General features: G+C 40.1%; 1 long non-coding RNA gene across 1 annotated transcript in view; it reads right to left on the bottom strand.

Annotated features, from left to right (window-relative positions):
- Positions 1-1,270: 1,270 nt before the first annotated feature.
- Positions 1,271-21,589, bottom strand: part of LOC148215060 (uncharacterized) — a 39,074-nt gene continuing 18,755 nt past the window's right edge. Inside the window, exons 3-7 of the long non-coding RNA XR_015797176.1 lie at positions 17,908-17,990; positions 16,131-16,252; positions 11,591-11,704; positions 8,732-8,825; positions 1,271-8,142 (exon numbers count right to left, since the gene is read on the bottom strand). This is a non-coding gene — a long non-coding RNA (uncharacterized LOC148215060). The remainder of the gene's footprint in view (positions 8,143-8,731; positions 8,826-11,590; positions 11,705-16,130; positions 16,253-17,907; positions 17,991-21,589) is intronic.

Raw genomic sequence — 21,589 nt, 5'->3', positions numbered from 1 at the left:
TGAGTAGGGCCAAGATTTTTGTTTTGTGTTTTGCTCCCTAGGGAGAAGTTTGTGTTTATCCTTTGTGTTTTAAACCATGCCACATGTATTTGGGTGTTGCACGATACCTTTCATGCATTTCCCAGCTTGAAATGCCAGAAAATAATATAGCAATTTTTAGCAATTGCAGTCCGATTGGGTTCCAGCAGTGTGTGACATTAAATCTGGCTCTGTTCTTCATTCAGTAAATCAAAGTGAGAGTTGAATATATGCATGTGGTATTAGCAGGACACATACTTACTATAGGCAAAAAACCAAACAAAAAAATTGATATGTATAAAACCAGTTCAATCTGATGGTAGACACTGCACAAATTATAACTATCTACATCTTCAAAGCATTTCATCACACCTAATTATTTTTTTCTCTGTGTTATGATCAATCCCTTGTAATAATATTGTGATTATTATTGTTATTAATCATAATCATAATTATTAATATGATTATGATTAATAATGCAACTGTAATAAAAATTACATTTATCTGAGATTTCAACATCAACCCTGGAACAATGCAAAATTACTTTCAGATCATGAAGCACTGCTTGTGGGAAACATTCTGTGAAAACTATTACTGTATTTCCTGCTCTCAGACTTTATTCTAATGTTGGAAATCTTTTCTATGTTTCTTATATAAAAAAGTAAGTAATTACATTTAATTACATTCTTTTCTTCATTTCCCTTGTGCATGACTCCTTGACCACAGATGAGATAAAGTGTTTTAAACTAGAAGTTTTTAGTTGGGGACTTCAGTTGAGATTTTAGATGTATGATTTTTAATTTATTATAGCTATATATTTTTGGTTGCACCACATTTTTCTACAATCAGAATGTATACACTGACTGACTTTTACATGTATATTACATCATCTCTTTTTACTCACATCATCAATTCCCTCACTGCCTTTATTTCTAAATATAATCATTTTTATACAGTTTTTGTTACAAATGACAAATCTAAACCTCAAAGTTCATCATATGATGAAGAACCTACATTTAATTAATCATTAAATAATTAATCTACAAAATACAGATATCCCTCTTCCATACTTTATTTCCAACTTGGAAGTACTGCTATAAAACAGGAGTAGGCAGTTTGAAGCACGTAGGCATCAGGATGCTTACAATCATTTCCCTTGGCACCTGTCAGTCTCTCTGCCTTACCTGATTTAATTTTTTAAGAGATGCTTTTAATTAACAAATATTACATAAAAAGTGGGCTGCAAGGCAAATAACAGCCTTTGGCATCATTCAAGAATGTCCTCCGCCCCTTCCCCTAAGAATTCCTGGAAAATAAAAAGGGTGGCTTATTGCAACCTAGTGTTTGCCTTGGAAGCATGCCAAGCTTCTCACAAAAATTAGAAAGATAAGCTGAATGGAGGAGAGTAGCCAGGGGGACTATAGGAAGTAGCAGGAAGCTATATCACTACTTTGCCCTCTGAGAAATGCATGTTTCATGACTGGCCAACCCAGCACAGCATCCATTTTGTGAACAGACAAACCTGCCATAGTAGTTATTTTGTAAAAGTGACACACCAGATAATCCTTGTTAAAACATGCTATAAGCTGTTGAACCTAGGTGCAGAAAAATATAGTGAATGGACCAACTAAGAATCAGATCAGTGTATGTTCCTAAGTTTATGTTGCTGAAGGTTAAAAGAAAAAAACCAAGCAACAACAACAACAAAAACTCTGCAAAATGTGTATCCCATACATATTTTAGTACACTATGCATACATTCCTGAGTAAAAAACAGAAAGCAATTAACTAAGCTGCAATTGGTTTGAGACTGACCTCCTCAATTCCCCATGCACCATGCCTACTTATATCAGTCACCCTCGGTGTAGGGACAATGCTGTTCTTCCTCCTTTCTGGATACTTTAACATGATTTGCTATTCCAAGAAACCATAAAACCTATATTTCCAGGTGACAGTTCTTCTGTCTGCCTTGTTATTCAAATATCTCATTTCTGTTTGTTATCTTTCCGTTCCAGATATGTGCTATCTCTTCAGTTAGATCTACACCTTGTTCTTAGTCATTTGCTATGATTAAGATATGAAACTGGCCAAAGTGGGAGTTGGTAATTTTGGATTGCTTCCATGAGAAGCTGAACTTTAATCTATCTGGAAATATTTGAATGAATGACTGAGTAATAAAGGATTTTAGAGGACATACCAGTGCTCTTCTGACATCAAAATCCATAAACAGTTGATCAAAAGATCTCTCACTCAACTGCCAAGTGACTTAAAGCTACTTGACTTTTCTGCAAAGAAAATGTGTTGAAAGAAAGTGTTCTCCAACTTCATTCTAGTTGTAGGAATGTAAGTGTACTTTACATGGTTTGTGAGAATTTTTCTGAGGTGACACTAGAAATGTACAATATGTGTCTGCCATTGATGCATGGCTTCTCTGAGATGATTTAAAAAGAGAAGTTAGCTAAGTCATAAAGTCAGTCATGGTAGTACAGTATGTGCAAGTATCACATCCTATGAAATATAAACCAAAAATAACCTTGAGATAGTAATAAAATACAGGCCAGCTGAAATCTTATAGAACAATAGAATGGAGTGCAGATGGATCCAAATGGATTGTTGGAATGAATTCAATGGCTCCATGTGTGACTGAGATAAAACAAGATACTTGTAGAAAAAAGAATCTTTCAGATTGGAAGTTGCACTTTATAAATATACACAGAATGAGAAAAAAGCCCTAAATTATATACTGAAGTTTGTATGGATTTATTTATGTATTTATTTCAAGGATTTATAGGGTCATCCAACTTAAACAAAATAACTCTGGGTAGTGTACAAAAGAAAAAAAAGAAATAAAGACAACCATACAATGTTAAAAAATAACTCAACTTTATGTCATAAAACATAAAATGGTGACCAAATGGGATAATTAGACAACCACTCAAAAAGGGGACACCATTCAACTGGACCCAAATGCCTGGGGAAAAAGCTAGATCTTAATGGCTTTTCTAAAGGCAAACAGAGTTGGGGCCTGTCATATATAGAGGGATATATAGGGGATATAGGGATTTATTGGAGGATAAAACATTATTGGCAGTCTTTACAAATGCATGAAATGCGCAGCAAATGTAACTTCTGAAGTAGAGAATGACAATAAAAAATGTTATAGTTGTGGATCATACCCTGATCTTTATAGTGGAACAAGTCCAGGAACTAGACAATTCCACAATCATAAAAGTGGTCAAGGATGAATTAATTTAGATGAATTGAATCATCTCCAAATAACAACAATTTCGAGTGCATTTTGGTAAAATAATAACTGAAAAGAGTTACATTTCTGCTGATTGCAGTGAGGAATTCCCTGTGAGAGAAGAATGCCCACAAGAAAGTTATATTACATATATTAGTGCATTGGCCACATGAGTGCCAACATTCTGAAAGCATGTTTACTCTCTCTGTTGTTTTATATTTAGCCTTCCCCAACTTGATGCCCCCCACATGTGTGGATTTCAACTCCTGATGTCAGCTCAGAAATTTTACATTTCAGCTTCCTTGATCCCTGGGGAATTCCAGGTCAATTCTCCAATCAATTTTTTTCAACTGATAAAGCATGAGAGTCTGATGATATTTTTTGGAATTCTTTTCAACCCATAATAAGATCTCCATTCGGGGTCACATGACTGAGAAGGGAGAGGGAGGGAGACTTAAAATGGAGCAGTTACCAACATTCTGATTATAGCCTCTCCCATAGGGGTGCATTAGTGCGTTATTTCTGGATTATTTTTCTCTGCAACTCCCACCCAATTGAGCCCATTTTTAACTCCCATTTTCTTTTTGCTGGCTTCTCCCACCATACCAAATTTGGTTCCATTCTGTTCCGTTTTCAGAGAATTATCCTACTGATGGACAGAGGCCCAAGCCCCTTTATGTAATTTATTTCCAATATTCCATTAGGTAGGAAAAAATGGACTGAGTTGTTTTTTTATCTGGACAAATTTAAACAGCACAAATTGATTGTCTCTACATCTGCACAGGCAGGTGAATGTGATAGATTCCAGGAGTTTTTAATAGCTACTGTCTATCAGGGAGGATTCACACAGCTCTGCTATTCCCAAGGGGCTGCGCATAATAGGGATGTGACAAGGTGGCCTGCTTTGAGCCTTGACATCAGTCTGATATGACAAGCTGGCAGATAGGCAGAACAAAGAACAAAGATAGGACACTTCACCAGGATCAGCCCTGATGTTAAACAAAGTGAGAGAACCACTCCAGGCAGCTGCTTTTGAGCATCAAGAAAGAGCTGAATGTTTTAAAATTGTATTTTTACTCCCAAGGAGAAGTAATTCTGGATTTGTTGTCTGTGGTACAAATTTATCTTGGCCAGCCTTGAATATTATGCTTACTGATCTGTAGAAGGAGAGAAATATCATTTGTTGTTCCATCCGGAAAAATGTGTTGGGCAAACCCAGAGAAGATGCAGGGCTTGAGGAAGAATATCAAACAAGGAACAAAAGTTGGCAGGGAGAGAGATGAGAAGCTCAGGGAACAGTCTTGGAGAAAAGGAAACAACAGATACAATTGAGGAGGAAAGAGTGGCAAATTAACATGGGTCATCAGAATTGTGAAGGTGTGAACACACTCTTATTTAGATTTGTGAACAAGCTCACAGAGTGTGATGGTACACTCTTATGTATGTTCATTGAGCCATTAATCCCTCTGTTTATTTATTCCCACATAAGTGTGTACAAGACTGAACTGTGGAAAACTTCCTAACAGTGCAACAGTATTGACATTCTCTTTTATCAGTGATCCTCATTCATTTGATATACATCAAATATGCTTGTGAGTTGAACAATATAAGTAGCTTCCAGGAATGTGTGGATCTTTATCACCTCTGCTGTTATCTTTGTAGGCAAAGTACAATTCTTTCAGTTTAAGGCCAAGGGAGGCCTTGTGTATAGATCTCACATACTCACATGAAGGTGCAACATATGAAAACAATCTCCATGAATGAAATGAAAGGTGTGTCAGAGGCCTGATCCCATTTTTCATGTAAACACATGCCAATTTTTAATCCAACAATCCAGTTATAGAATGAATAACAGTCAAGGAAGACAGATGGGGAAAAGGATGATTTTTTTCAAAGACTGATGATAATCTCTCCGGGATTTAAAAGGCTGAAATGTTCAGAATTAAAATTATTACTAGCTGGCAAGAACTGCAAGGCAGAAGATTGACTGAGTTAAGACAACTTTATGAAAGAACAGCACTAGAACAAGACATGAAGTGACTTGGAAAGTGATGTGGAATGCAAATAATGCTGGATAACAAGTTAGCTCTGCTTTGCTGCTAATCAGGCATCACATTCTGGGCAAATTACCCTATATTTATATCTGAAACAGAAAATTCACTAAACTCTATGGAGATAGTGAGTTAACTTTTATAACAATTTCCAGAAAGATATTTACTTTGGTCTATTCTGTTGTAGCAAACACAACACCAGTTATTCTGTCCACTTTAATGATTTTTGCGCCATCAACTTCTGAGAACAGTACCCCAGTCATTAGATGTGTGAAATGCTACCCTGATGTTCAAATATCTAATATACATTTGGGTTAATAAATAGTGAGGTCAGTGGGACAAGAAATGCTTAAAGTATAGATAGTGATAATTACTTCATTAACATCAAGAGAGATTCACCTCTATTTTCTATTACTGTACTTGTATGGATTTTTAAATCTTATTACATGTGTCAGTCAGACCACCAACACCAAAATAATTGTATGTGTTTCCTTATGCAGAAAGCTAAAATGAGGGCTTGAATATGCATACAAGTCCTGCTCTTACATTCCTCTGGGTCTAGATTCTTGAAGAGATGCTTGTGTCTTTTTAGCCAGAAGATTGGCAAAGCAGCTGTCAAGTGTGACCCATTCAACAGACTTACAAACCTGTATCCAACTGGGAAAGCTAATAAGGTACATTGGGAGGTGTTTGTATTTGCACCCACCTTTCTCACCACTTAGGTCCCTGAGCAAGTAAATCACATGACTGGCCACTGTTAATAATCCAATTATCACTGACTATACTTCTTACATTTCATTTCTCTCTAGCTTTCCCAGTTCTATTTAGCCCCATTCCCATAAATTCTAGGTTTTTTTAAAAAATTGAAATTTATAATAACATTTTAATACATTTGATAAAGTATGTTATGGTCCACAAAAACTTAGGGAACAATGCATATATTCAAGTTAGTATTATATTAGGGTTATAAATTTGTTGGTCTTTAAGGTGCCCCGAAGACTCTTAACCTTTGTGGAAAACATTTGGAGATTATTGAGTAAAGGAAATAAAAACATAGCTTAATGTTGGAATCTGGGGCTGAGAAATCCCTAGGCTGAATGCTGTCATGTAAAGGAATGATGGATGGATGCAAAGGTCAGGTGATTTTGAAGCTTTTGAGAAGAGTTGAACAAGCTTAACTGATGACAAGCAAAAGCAAATGTAACCTTAGTGACTTTGAATCAATGCAGTTACACCCCTCAGGAAACACAGATGACTAGCAAAATTATTATTGCTTCCACAAATTAATGTGGGTTTCCCGACTCTTGTTCTGTTTCTTGCCCTTTTGTCCTCTGTTTATTTTCTTTTTTTAAGATACTAACAGGCAGGATCCAAAGAATAATGGAAGAAATAATGCTTGTGCGTGCCTCTGAGATGGATGCTACCGTGTTATGCCTTGTGTGCAAATACTTCTGCTAGTTGCTCCATAGCAAGGAGCTTGCAGAAGTATACAGACTATGTTTGCTTGGTACAGTGTACCTCAAACTATCCAACCACAGTTTTGCCCAGTATATTATGGGAAGGCACATCATGTGTTCAATAAATGGCTGGATATGTAGTATAAATCCCAAAAATTGGGCTCACTGGGTAAGCCAGGAATGTACAGCTTCTACTGCATCAAGGGTATAGAGGCTTTGCATAGCCTATTGAAGACTGCACTCCAAAAGTGAGCTAGATCTCAGTCAGGGTGTGAATTGAGATTTTAAGCTTTTTTAATGCTTAAAGCAAATATTTTGCCTCTTTAAAATGGGGGGGGGCCAAATATTTGAAGCTCATCTATTTTGAAGGCCGCACCTTTTTCATCTAAAGGATATATCTAGAATATATTCCTAGGAAAAACTATGATTAGGCTAACTAGGGGTAAACATGCTATGCAAACTGCAGCCCCCAAGCTGATGAAATTTGCATATCTGTGAGCTACAATGATGTAATACTAGACAACCCTGTGACCCGTTAGGTCATCCTTTGAAAGGGAGGCAGTGCAGTCTGATGTGACCAGAATGAACATTAAATTTTAGGCTGACCATATTTTTTTTTACCCCAATGCTGGACAGTCCCGTGATCATCTAAGAAGAGTATATATCATAAATAGAAAAGTAATTGTAGTGGCAAATGAACTTCAATAATAAGTCAATATTTACTTACCTAAACAGATAAACAGAATGACCACGGGCTAGCAAAAAAGCAGTGGGACTTTGACTTTGCTTGTGAGAAGCTGGCAGGGAGCATCAGAAATCACAATCACGTGACCACGGGGACACTGCAATGGCCACAACTTTGCGAGTACAACTGGTCTGAACATCATGGAAATTTCAATTCCACAGGAGTAATGAGTCCTGGATTTTTTACGCATTCTTTGAGTTAGCAGATTTTAGGTACTTTGATTCAAAAATTGTTGTGGTATAATGCACCAACTAACTTGAGGGTAAAACAGACAGATAAATACAATGTGAGTTTTAGTAGTGTATAGATGATCTCAGATATGTGGCAAAGATATCAAGACCAAACTGATATGTTTCCAAAACAAAGATACTTCCAGAAACACATCAGAGTCAACATGACTTGCTTGCTCTGACAAAGGTTCTGCTCAGCTAGGAAGGCTTATAAACCATTTCAGACTCCTGTAGGCCAGAGCCAGTTCTCATATGGGACCAGTCCAGAGCCTGGGAAAGCTTCAATGCCAAACATACAATTCAAGATGCAGATGTATTAGGTCCTCAAGAAAATGCTTGCTTTTGGTCTCAGAAGGTCGTAATAGGAGGATGTACTAATGGAGAGCAATAGATTAAGTCTGAAAAATAGCAGAAATCACCTTGTGAATAAATGATCAGATAATGCAGCATTGCTAACTAGCTGTTGCTACCCACTACCATGTTACTGTCCCTATTAATTTCTAGAGTTCAACACATTTTAGTCTTCTGAACATATTAGAGAAGACACCTGAAAAGATCGCTGTAGTTTCATAAGCCCCATTAGGTTATATTGCTGTTGGGCTGGGAACTTCTACCATCATCTTAACCTGGGGACTTTCATTTATCATCTTGATCTTTTTATTAGCTTAAGCATAAATGCTTAATTTGGATATGGAATAGAATATGAAGTTGAAGAAAATTACAATTTCTATAACAGAATGCATGAGGATCAGGAGAATAGTGTTTAGATATGAATGATATAACCTATCTAATAGATAAAGTCTCCTTCAAGCTGAGCTTGATTTCTGGTGACTTCATGGATAAGTTCATTAATTTTGTTGGCCACGGTATGGAAGTTGTTTGCCACTGATTTCCTCCAGGAAGTTTTTCGATTTCCCAATCTAGTTTACTGCCTTGCTCTTCCCTGGTGCTTTCCAATCCAGATTAACCAGGTCTGACCTTACTTACATTTGGAGTCCAGAGAAAATCATCCAGGAGTTTCCATCCACTAAAGGAGGTTTTTCAAACTCTGCTGAAGAACGTGATGGGATTTCATCAGACACTAAGAGAAAAAAAAAGTCCAGCTGAACACAACCTATTTTGTGTTGCTAGAGCTTTGCCTCTTGACCAGGGGGTCTGGGAGTTATAGTATTTTTTTTTTTACTAACAGGTTCCACAGCCTGAAAAAGTTTGAAAACCTATGCATTGAAGTGTTTGTGTAGTACATAATGTTGTATTATGTCTTTAATACTATCCAAAAATGAATTACTGGCCTCTCACAACCAAGCTGTAAAGAATCAGCAAATGTAATAGGGTGAAGTACAGTATCTTTCTCAGCAATGTAAGAAACAGTTTTAAAGTGAAATTACAGAGGAGAGAAAACAGTTAAAGCTTCACATACTCCCAGTCCCTATTTTACCCCCATAGCCACAGAAACTGAGGATAGTAAAGAGAAAGGAAGCAATGCTGAACAAAATTGACTTTTTGTCATCAATGGATGTTCCATGTTTTCCCCAGGCATTTTAACTGATTAGGCAAACTAATCTGATTATTTCATTTATGAAACAAAATAGCCACCCATCTACCAAAAAGGAACTCTGGATGGCAAACAAAATAAAAACACAATATAGTAAAAGCAACCATTTAAAACAATAAACTGCACTGAGACCTCAATAAAAACTTCCATCCATCAACTAACCACCCTGGGCCAGCTCTATCAACCACCACCCCTGAAAGGCAGCAGGATTGGGGTCATCTGTATCTCTGGGGGAGGCTATTCCATAAGGTGGGTGCCATGATAGAGGAGGCATGCTTTCGAGGCCCCATCAGACGACACTGATTCCCCTAGGGGCAGAGTATCTGTATGTTGGTTATGAGTATATGCCTGTTGTGTCTTTCATTTTGCCCTGATATCTTGTTATGAAGAGTTATCTACATTTCTTTGAATATATGAAGTATCTTCCTTTTTTCAGAGCCATGTTGACCTAAGAGTAGGGTTCTCATGAAGAGCTGTAGGAAAACAGCAGCCCTGAAGACAATATTAAAGAGTCTCTTTTTCCAGTTATAGCTGAGCATATCCAGGAATCGGCTTAGATGATTCTCCACCTTGCTAGTTACAGACTAGGGAACAGCTAACCTTTCCATTGGCCATTGCACCACCTTTGCTCTCGTCAGAAAGGTGTGGAAGGATGCCATGTGACTTGTACTGGTATGTTGTTAAACCCATTTCCCTGAGTGAATTTTGTACTAGGATCCTTTACATTTGGGGTAGGCAGCCTTGTCCTGTCTAGCTGTTTTGGAAAACTCTCACAGTTCCTGACTACTGGCAACATTGGCTAAGACTTAATGGAGTTACAGTCTAGTACCTGCAGAGGGCATCATGCCCCAATGCTCTTGCGTCCTTCCTGTTTCGGTGAACAAGGGACCTCTTTGCTCGAGCTTGTGTAGGTCACAGAGCTTGTGTAGGTACCCTAGACAAAGATCGGCAAGTTCAGATTGTTCTCTCTGGGAGGGGAGAGCATTCTGAAGCCTTGGCATATACCTGAAATTTATTAATGTCAAGCAATAAAGGAAAATGTACTGCATCTTGAAGAAGGTGACTTTGGAGACCTACAAATATCTCTACAGAGAAAGATTACTAGTTTTGGATGGTGGGAAGTACAGCCTCAGAAATGAATGTAGTTAGCTTACCTGAGATGTCAGTGAATGTATTTGGCACACTTTAATTTTGTGTCAGTCTCACCAAATGTAGCCTGGGGATAAGAGTTAAACTGAGGTGCATCATGTAAAGTGGTACATGTGGCAAGTTTTTCAGCACTGAATTATCAGTTATAGTTAAAAAAAAAAAAAACAACCAAGTTGCACATATTTGACAGTAAAACCTTGCAGGCAGCCAGAAGTGTGACTACAAGACTGTGATCCCACAATATACTTACCCATAATTAACTGAACCATGGTATCCTGAATAAACACATGTCTACAAATGCAGCATCTGTAAGGGTGGTTCAGAACAGTCAAGAGCATGGCCACAACCATACGATTGAAGCTCTACTGCTTTTTATGTATCAAACTCAATGTGCCTGAAAAGGGGTTAATCACATGGTCACAGCTCCCCACCCCTCAGACATCATTGTTTACAAAAGAGACTGAACCGTAAACTAACCATCCTGACTGCATTCACACAATACACTGAGTGACAGCTAGACAACTGTATTTTAATCTAGTATGTGGTATAAACCAAGCTAAGAACTGCTATGGTAAAGGGACTAGACTTTCAGACATGGAACTGGTAGATATACACAGCTATAAAGCTCCTCGGGTAGCTGAGTTTAATCTACTTCACAGGGTTATGAAAGAAAAATTAATAATCCCTTATAGGTGTCACTCTGAGTTCTCTATGTGAAAGTCAGGACAGATCAATAAAGAGCTGATTTAAGCCTCAGAATCTCTTCTTTTAGAGATTAAGAATTAGCCCTTAGTACATGGTGTGAAATTAAAGTTCAGGGAATAATTCCACTGCCTATATTTACTGCCCTGGACCATTAATAAATACTTATCCATCTAAACCAAAGCAACTTCACATTACATTGCCGTTTTAATGGGGTCCTGGGGTTGGAGTTGGCTGAAGATATTTTGCTGCCTGAGGCAAAGCAGTAAATGGATCCCCCCCCCACCTTTGCTCTACACAAATCAGGTTGTATCATACCTGAGTTATATTGCACTCAAAGCAAAAAAGTCACAAATGCTTCTTCCCTTCTCTGTTAGTAAAAATATGACAATAGTAACTAACATTTTATCGCTATTTCATGACATACAGTACAGTCTTACCTAGTGCAGTGGTAGAGGTGGAGGTATTGGACTAGGAACTGGGAAAATCCAGGATCAAGTCTAGCCTCAGACCAAAACTCCCTGGTGACTTTGGGCTAGTCACTCTCAGAGTTGCTGTGAGAAGAAAAGGAAGAGAGATTCCTATGTAAACCCTCTTGAGATCCTGGAGAAAGTTAGATGACCCCCCCCCCCTTCTGTCTGAGATAAAGACTTCACTTTGACTAATGGTAAGACTAGTGTTTCAGGGATTTATCAAATGTTAAGAGGTCCATAATTAGAGCTATCATACATTGGCAGCAAAAACTGAGATGATCACTAGAAATATGAAGAACTCTATCTCTTTGCTGCAATTGAGTGAACTTCCAGATTTTTGTACCCAAGTCTGGTAACCTAGCTTATTGAAGAAAGCCATATGAACAACGTCTCTGAATTGGATAACTTTATCCTGGTGGTTTTTCTTACACTTATCATCCAACGTTTTGTAGCCCAGCTCTGGTAGCCCTATGAAAATGGATTTCTCTGCAACGTGATCTAAATATTGAATACAGAGGCAGAACATTGGGTTATATTTGTAAACCATGATTAAATGAATAATAAGCATGTCATATACAGACAGTCTGGCCTGAGTCACGGGTAAGGTACTGATCCAGTGCCAGATAATCTAAGAAATAGGTAGTAATCTTGCACAGCATTCCAGTCACCTTTGAAGAGATTAACTGGTACTCTGTCACTTCCTGGGTTCTTTTTCTTCCTATTAAAAAAAAATATCAATCTATAGTGGCCTGATTGGGAGAGGAGCCACTGGGGCTGGAATGGGGAAGAATATAGTATAGAATCCTAAAAATGTAAGGGTGGAAGGGGCCTTGGATCATCTAGTCGATCCCCCTGCCAGTGCAAAAATCTACTACTACAGTGTCCCTGACATCTGACCATCTTAACTCTAAACAACTTTAGACTTTACCACCTGTCAAGGCTGTGTGCTTTATTGTCAAACAGCTCTTATGCTTATGGATTTTTTTCCTGATGTCCAAGCAAAACCTACTTCCTTGTAATTTAAACTTTTTATTCTGTCTCCTGGAACAACTCTGCACAACTCTGCCCTGACTTCTACATGACAGCCCTTCAGAAGGCAGCTATCATGTCCCCCTTCAGTCTTATCTTCTCCAGGCTAAAATTCAGTGCCTCCAACCACTCCTCCTAATTTTTTCCTTCCAGGCCTTTAATAATTTTGACTGTTCTTTTCCAGATCCATTCTACTTTGCCGATATCCATCCTAAAATGTGATGCCCAGAACTTCATGCAATATCCTAGGTGTGGTCCTAACAACACAGACTAGAGGAGAACATTGACTTCTCTTTAGCTTCTTTCTACCCTTTTTCTAGCTCCATATCATCCAAATGTACCCAAGCAACAGAAAAGAGGGAGAACCCCCCCCTTTTTTTGTAGCTGGATCAATCCCATTTTCCAGTGCCCTTCAAACCTCTTGTGCTTTGAAAATGGAGGGCTGCACAGAGAGTTTCTGGAGCCTTTTATTCATTTTGAAGATCAATACACCCCATTGTTACTTTCTTCTCCCTTCATCTTAACAGGATTTTCTATCTTGTTGGAGATAGAACCTTAATTTATATTTCAGGAAGTTGTCTGAATCCAATCAGCTGAGTTAATTCAGCAAACTATGGTTAAACAACCAGTGCAATATATAAACACAGTCTTGCTTTGAGTAAAGGGCCTGCTCATGAGTAGAGTTTCTGCAAGGCCAATGGCCAGCAACTGAGATTTGGGCAGAGCACAGAGAGGTCAGGCAGTACAAGATTCCGTTCTAAGCCTCTCCCTGCTGGAAGCAATATTGCATTGTTTTATAGGCTTCAAGAGTTATTTTGATGGCCGAATCCCTGGCTTTTGAGCTACATTTAAACTCTCCTTCTGAGCTATATCTTTGATATTTTACTTACTGCTTGAATTGTATATATTTCTGCTTGAATTCTGCTGTGTGATACTGGCATTTTGTGGAATAATTTGGGTATGGTCTAGACAGGAAGGGAACTTTTGTTGTTCAAATGAGTTACTGTCTGTTAAATATTTTGGTATTGAGATGGTAATCCTATGCAAATCTGTTGAAGGCAGGCTCAGTCATAATAAGTGGTGGTTACAATGTGCATTGATCTATTTTAATTTGCTGGTAATGTCTCTTTCTTTTTTATTCTTGAGTAAATGTATATAAATCAGACATCTCCTAGTCCCACTGATTATTTATAAGCTCTCCAGTGATTCTGGATGCTGTAGGAATACCGGAAAAGGTTTTCAGCTACCCTTATTGGTTACTAAGGATGAGTGTGGTGGTTTGGTTTTGGTTTTGGTTTTTTTAACCCCTAAACCCTGGATATTTATAAAGTAACCTGAGAATACTTAGGCATTTTAAGAATCTAATTCACTTACAGATGGATGCTTTGCATGTTTGCTAGAAAAAAAGGTGGATTCAAATCAAATTACCATGTGTGAAACAGAATAAATCTGGTGTAGGTTAGCTAAGGTGAGTTTCTTTTCCAGGCAACAAGGCGGGAAATAAGGGTTTCTTCTTCATCTCCCTTTCTAAGTCCCCAGGTTAGGGGAGCTGCAGCCTTCAGCTAATTATTTCCCATGCATAAACTGCTGGAAATGAAGCTGTCTCAAGGAATCCCTTTCTGGATTTCAGCCCTTTCTCTGCTTTGACCACAGCAATGGCTTGATATTCTGTCCCAACTGTGTTTATTTACCACAACCCTAATTGATGAGTGCTGCTGCTGCTGCTTTACCCCTTCTAAACTAATAAAAAAGAAAACAGCTAGGGTTTGCTATTTTTTTCTGTCACTTGAGCTAAAATGAGAGGGTAGCAGAATTCTTGTCCATTTCATAAAGGTAAAACAAAAGTTAAAAAAAACATCCATCTTTGCACTGTTCCATTAATGGATCTGGAAGTGCGGACCTGCTCTGAAGCTGTGCCTGTAAAAGTCATGCTTTGATCAATGTTTAGAACGATAGTGAAGGAAGAGAACATGGTGGCTGGAACTCCAAGCATATATAAATCAAGCATACTTATGTTCCTGCTGGGTTTGGCCATGGGGTGATCGGGAAGCAGCTGGCTTTTTAGGGCTAAAAGTGAATAGTGTCTTTGTATTCAGAGGAAGTCATAGCCAACTGCATTCATGAGACAGCTGTAGTTAGCAAGAGCAGTAATGGAATAGGTAGGTGCTCTCCCAAGGGAATGATATTAGACTGGTTCAACAGTTGTATAGCATGTTGGAATCCAGATAGAAAGTGAACCATAGCAATTTAGCATGGATGAGCCTGACAACAGCAGAGGGAATTGTCATTGTCCAGTATTTTTTTTTAATTATTTTGTAAGGTACATCAGAAACGAAGGAGATGACCTAGCTGGTTGGCCTATATTTCACACAGTAGAGGCAGATACACAATTGAGTTAAAGCACCTGTGGTGGTGACAGTGGAAGCAGGCATTTGTGACAGATGGATTGCATGGACACAATATGCACCCCTCTTGAACTTCCACCTGAAGCAGATGTCTCAGTTCAAATCTTGGGAGGGATGGGTCTGTCCTGAAGACAAATTGCAAGTGTCTTGTATTGCAGCTTAATTGTATCTAAGAAACACCTTCCCATTTAATTGAGTTCAACAGTGCAATAATCTTGGTTTCATTGTTCAAAGTATTCCCTGCTCAACATTCCTGTAATCCACTCAAAGGGTTCTATTGTTCAATTGATGTTGCTGGATGATGTGCTAACACATAATGCCATTCTCTTAAAAGGTAGCACTTTCGAACTATACCTTAAAAAAAGCGGTGAAGGCATAAGAACACTGCTGGGTTCTCTTTTTTGTAGCATGTCCAAAAGGCAGGATGTAATTTAAAAAAAAAAAATCATGTGGTGTGATCTCTGTGTTGAATAGAGGGCATAATGCTGTGCAGGGAAGGTTTGCATGTTATTAATCACTGAATGTTACAGCAGGAGACCTCTGTTCCTGCATGAATTCCACACTTTGCTGCAATCATTTTTCTTTATCAGAAACTGTGATCACTGGATATACCTTGTTAAGATTATGTATAATATACGCCATTCTGCCCCGAACCTATTACTCATACTTTTCAGGTAAAGTAATAGGTTCTAGTGTCATGTAGATGTTTTGGAGAGTTATTGTGAACTGAATAGTAATCAGACCCCCTCTTTTTTAATTTGGACACATTATGCAAAGACTAACTCTATGAAAAAGGCTTTATTTATTTATTTGTCAAATTTATATAGCCGCCCATCTTGGCTATATAAAGTGACTCTGGGCAGTGTACGATAAAACCTACTATTCAAACATACTACAAAACCAATTAAAAACAATTAAAACAGTAAACATAGATAAAAACAAAACCACAAGTGGGAGAATATCACACATAATACAACCAATATATGGGCTTCCTACTACCAGGGGATCCCCAGGCCTGTTGAAAAAAACACGTTTTAAGGGCTTTCCAGAAGGCAATAAAGATTGGAGCTAACCTCACTTCGAGTGGGATGATGTTCCAGAGGGCAGGTGCCATGGCAGAAAAGGTTCACCTTCTAGGTCCCATCGGATGGAACTCTTTATAGGCAGGACCCGCAGAATGCCTCTCCTGCTGGCCCTGCTGGAACAGGTAGAAGTAATCGGAAGGAGGTGGTCCCTCAGATAACCTGGCCCCATGCCATGTAGGGCTTTAAAGGTCAAAAACAGAACCCTGAATTGGACCCAGAAGCAAACTGGCAACCAATGCAGCTCACGAAGCAGAGATGTAACGTGTCCTTTTAGGGGCATACATAACTGCCTGTGCCTCTGCATCTTGTATCAGTTGAAGCTTCTGAAGACTCTTCAAGGGTAGCTCTGTGTAGAGTGCATTACAATAGTCTGTATGGGAGGTGACTAGGGCATGAGTAACTCTGAGCAGGGCCTCATGATCCAGGAATGGTGCAATTGGCGGACAATACAAAGTTGTGCAAAGGCCCTCCTGGCCACAACTGCCACCTGCTCCTTAAGGAGCAGTCATGAGTCCAGCAGGATCCCAGATTGTGAGCCGGGTCTGTCTGGGGCAGTGCCACCCCATCCAGTACCAAAGATGGTAAATTCCCAGATCTGGAAGACCCTAAAACCCAAAGCCACTCAGTCTTGCCAGGGTTCAGTTGAAGACTGTTGTTCTCCATCCAGACCCCTAGAGCCTCCAAGCACTGGAACAGGACATCCACAGCATTGCTTAATTTGCCAGGGGCAGAAAGATATAATTGAGTATCAGCAGTATACTGATGATACCTCTCCCCATGGTGATGGATGATTTACCCCAGTAGTTTCATATAGATGTTAAACAGGAGCGGAAAGAGCACTGAAGCCTGTGGCACCCCACATAGTGGGGGCTGAGGGTGGGCTTTCTCACTCCTGATCAACACTGACTGGTATCGGCCCCTGAGAAAGGAAGAGAACCAGCACAATACTGTGCCATCCACTCCCAATCCCTGGAGCTGATCCAAAAGGATACCAGGGTTGATGGTGTTGAAAGCTGCCGAGAGGTCAAGTAAAACCAGGATGGATGTATTGCCCCATCCTGCTCCCGCCACAGATCATCCAAAAGTGCAACAAATGCCATTTCCTTCCCATGTCCAGGCCTGAATTCTGACTGAAAGGGGTCCAAATAATCTGCTTTATCCCGGGTCCGCTGAAACTGCTATGCAACCACCTTCTCCACAACCTTCCCCCAAAAAGGAAGGCTGGACACTGGACAAAAACTGTCCAGTATAGTGGGATCCAGCGATGGCTTCTTGAGAAGGGGACGAACCAATGGCTTCTTAAGAGACAAAGCAACCACCCCCTCTCCCAAGGATGAATCAACCACTACCAGAACCCAGCCACATGTCCCCTCCTTGGCAGCTTTAGCCAGCCAGGAGGGGCATGGATCTAGGAGCAGGTGGCTGAGCTCATAGTCATAAGGACCCTGCCCACTTCCTCAGGCCCAACAGGTTCAAACTGTTCCCAGATAATAGGGCAAGACTGTGCCACAGGCATCTCCACTGGACTTGTACCAAAGCTGGCATCTAACTGGGAATGAATTTGAGCAATTTTGTCTGACAGATGCTCCAAAAATTCTTCCACCTGGCCTTGCAGATGAATCTCTGGGTTCCTCTTGCCCAAAAGGGCACAGGTCACCAGAAGCAAGGCTGCTGGATGTCAATCCTCAGACACAATAAGGGTAGAAAAGTATTGTTACTTCGCTGCCCTTACTGCCACAAGATAGGCCTTAACAGTGGCTCTTACCTGTGTTTGGTCAACTTCATCTTTCGTTGACCTCCAGTGGTGCTCTAGATGTCTCTTCTCCTGTTTCATTTCCCTCAGCTCCTCTGTAAACCATGGAGAGCAACAAGATCCATAAGGAGGGAGAGCGCAATCTGATTCAAGGCCATAGCTGCCCTCTCATTCCAAACAGTGACTAAGGCCTCTATTGGACCATGCAGCAGACCCTCAGAAACAATCTCCAGCTCCCTCTGGAACCCTTGAGGGTCCATCAGTCATCTGGGGCAGACCAATCTAATAGGTCCTGTCTCCCTGCGGCAGTGCCAAAGAATCTCATGGTTACCAGGGCATGATCTGACCTTGACAAGGGAGTCACAGAGAACTCCCCCAATTTCAGATCACTTTGCCACTGTTCTGACAGGAAAACCAAATCAGGCATATGACCACTGTCCTGTGTTGGCTCTGGATGACCTGGGATAGGCCCATGGCTGTCATGGAGGCCTTGAACTCCTGAGGTACATCAGACCCTGCTCCCAAGGAAGGCAGATTAAAGTTCCCAGGACTATACACCTGGGGAATTCCACTGTCAACTCTAAGACAAAATCAAGGCGTTCAGGCAGGGAGGTTGCTACGCAGCAGGGAGGCTGGTACAGTACCAACAATCTCAGCTGATTCCTAGAGTCCAACTTAAGGAACAGGGTCTCACATCCAGCAACCTGTGGAGCAGCGCTCCTGAAAGCTGTAAGAGACTCCCAGATGACAACTGCCACTCCTCCACCCCTGCCCTGGAATCTTGGCTGATGCACACACCCAAAACCCAGCTGGGCACATTTCTGAAAGGGGAACACCTCCCTCTGGACACAACCAGGTCTCAGTTATACATGTCGGGTCAGTTGTCTCTTACAGAGAGGCCTTATTACAGACTGACCTGGCATTTAGTAGCAGCAGCCGGCCTGACCAGGAATTGGGGTTGAGATCCGTGGGCTGGAACTAGGAGCCGGTACGAGACATCAGGCCCTTGTTTCCTGAGAGCGGCCCACTCCAGTCTCCCACCATACTTTCCCTTACCCATCACCGCCATGAGGTTCTGCTCTGCCCCCCAACCCCCCCCGAGACTCCCAAATACCATGCCCTCTGGCTCCCCAAAGGGGATTCCCACATCACCCCTTTATACCCATTCATCCTAAAAGAGGAGGAAGCTGAGTCCTCCAGGCAGTCTAGCTTGAGCTCTCAGTGCCATGGGGGACTCCTTCCATGACCTACCAATACTGATCTCCCCACCAACTGCTCTTACTAGGCTGGCCAGGGGTTGTTCCCATTCCATGCAACCATACAACTTTAATGTTGGGAAAGAGGGAAGGAAAGAGAAGAAGAGGATGACTAACTGCAAGATGGGTGGGCTCAGTTTACAGTGGTGATGAGTGCACCATTGAAAGACCTGAAAGACCAGGTTAGGGACAGATTGTCATGGAGAAAATCTCGCTATATGGTCACTAAGAGTCACCAGTGACTTGATGGTACATAATCAGTTTTTTAAACATTAAAAAAAAGAAACCTATAGGACTATGACTGAAGTTTCTTCTTTACATTATTCCACAATCCCCTCCCTCAATGGTTGTACTTGTCAGTTGCTTATAAAGTGTGTGTATTTTTGTATGTGTGTGTGTGTGAAGAAATGAGAGAAAACTGTGTGAGTGGTTTAACCATGGTTGCATGGTTAAAGGTCAGTTTTCCATATGGCCTTTCCTTAATTGCCTTCACATACATTTTGAATGACAGAAGCTAAGGAGGGATGTTAGGAACTGGAGCACTGTTATGTTCTGGTGTGCTCTCATCAGTCATAACCTGTGAAATATTTACTGTTGGATGGGTTCTGAATATCTGGATCTATCTTCACAACTGCATGCTTTTTTACTTGAGAACTGGCTTGATGTATCATGCTAAATTGTAATGTGAATAGTTTGGATTTGGCTTAATATGAACCTAGCGATTGTGTTTTATAAGTCATCGTTACCGGCTTAGCGTGTTATACAAACTCAGCCAATTGTCTGATAAATTATGGCTAACTGGGGCTGGTTATCATCTATAAAGTTTTGCGTGGCATAGGGCCAGGCTATTTGTGGGACACCTATTTCCAATTGTGTTTGCCTGCCCCACCAGAACTAACATGAAGAACAAACTCTGCGTCCCTTCCATCAAGCAATGACATTTTGTTGGACCCAGGAGTTGCGCCTTCTCTGTTGCAACACCTGCCCTGCGGAACAGGGTTCCTCTGGAGATCCAAATGGCCCTGACCTTGTTAGCCTTCTGTATGGCTTTACAAACTTGGCTGTTCCCCCAGGCATTTGGGCCAGGAGGTAGAATGAACATTGCTGATTAAGTGGTTTTTATTGTTCTTTTTTGTAAGTGGAATGACTTCTGTGACCTTATTTATTATTTGGATTGTTGCTTTTTTTGTTGGTTTTAGTTCTTGTACACCATCCAGAGGCATTGCCATTAGACGGGCGGCTATATAAATAAATAAGTCAACGTCAAATGTTTGTGTCAATGACTTTAAGTATTTCCCCCTCCCATGTACTTTCTATGCACTGAGATAATTGCCTGACTCCCATCTTGGGATACTCTACTTTTTCAAACCTGATATGAGCAGCTTGGGAAAAATTGTTGGTAGTTCACCACTATTATGAAATCGGGGGGCTGAGGCCTTGAGTTGATGCATCTCTTGTTTATCTTCTTCATTGTGGAATAGTTTTTCCCTGGAGGTTAGATTTGCTTGTTGACTTTCCAGAAGCAGGTTAGAAATGAACTTTTCCAGAGGACTTTTCAATGAGCTTGGATTTATTCATTTGGTTTTAAAATGACAATGAATGTTTTGTGATTTATATTAATTATTATACTATTTGTACTGTGGATGTTTTATTTTTTGTATGTTGCTGAGAGTCCCGTAATTGTGGTGGTCTAAAAATCCAATGAATAAATGAAGTGGGTGTAAGAAGATTCCTTCTGCTGCAGAGACGCAGCCTAAGAGTCGTACTTGGCCAATACTCTCTGCATTTGGGCCCTAGACATTTTCTCTCAAGCCTTTGATGGCCTCAGATTTTATCTTGCTCCTTGATACATATTCTTTATCCCACTTCATAAATATTGTAACTCCAGTTTGCTTTATTTTGCTTGCTGTTCTACATGGCTCCATGCCCTGAGAAGTTTTTTTCTTGAAGGGTGGAATAGATATTTTTAAAATATCATTTCACTTTACCTCAGTGTTTTTGTTTAATTCTTTTCTGACAATTCATCTGTGAGTTGTGGGCTAATACATGCCACAGTGATGATACATGACATGTTAGCTGCCAGCAAAGCTATTCTTATCTGCTGCTTTTCTACTCAGAACTTGAAGAAAAATATATTTACATCCAGAAGTTCAATTGTTGTTTTCAGCCTTTCTGGTAGCCTAATCTATTTAAAGGTCTGCTAGTCAGAAGTTTCATTTGCTCTGCAGTATTTCCTGATAAAGCTTGTGCCTGTGGTGTATAATCCTAACGCTACTTCTAATTTGAGCCACACAAGGACAGTTACTCACTGGTTGCCTTGAAAACCAGTATTATTGTATAAATAGTGCCCCTAAATTTACTTTAGTTGCCCTTTTGCCAGATCAACAATAATTCCCAGCTTCAGAATAAATGACAAAAAGCAAAATCTGGGTCATGTG

Source organism: Python bivittatus, unplaced genomic scaffold (assembly GCF_059951505.1).
Source record: "Python bivittatus isolate LINGU-HERP-01145 unplaced genomic scaffold, Pbiv_v1 ctg000480_np1212, whole genome shotgun sequence".
In the NCBI taxonomy this organism is placed as follows: domain Eukaryota; kingdom Metazoa; phylum Chordata; class Lepidosauria; order Squamata; family Pythonidae; genus Python; species Python bivittatus.
The sequence above is the reverse complement of the archived record's forward strand: the minus strand, read 5'-3'. Positions and strand labels throughout refer to the sequence as shown.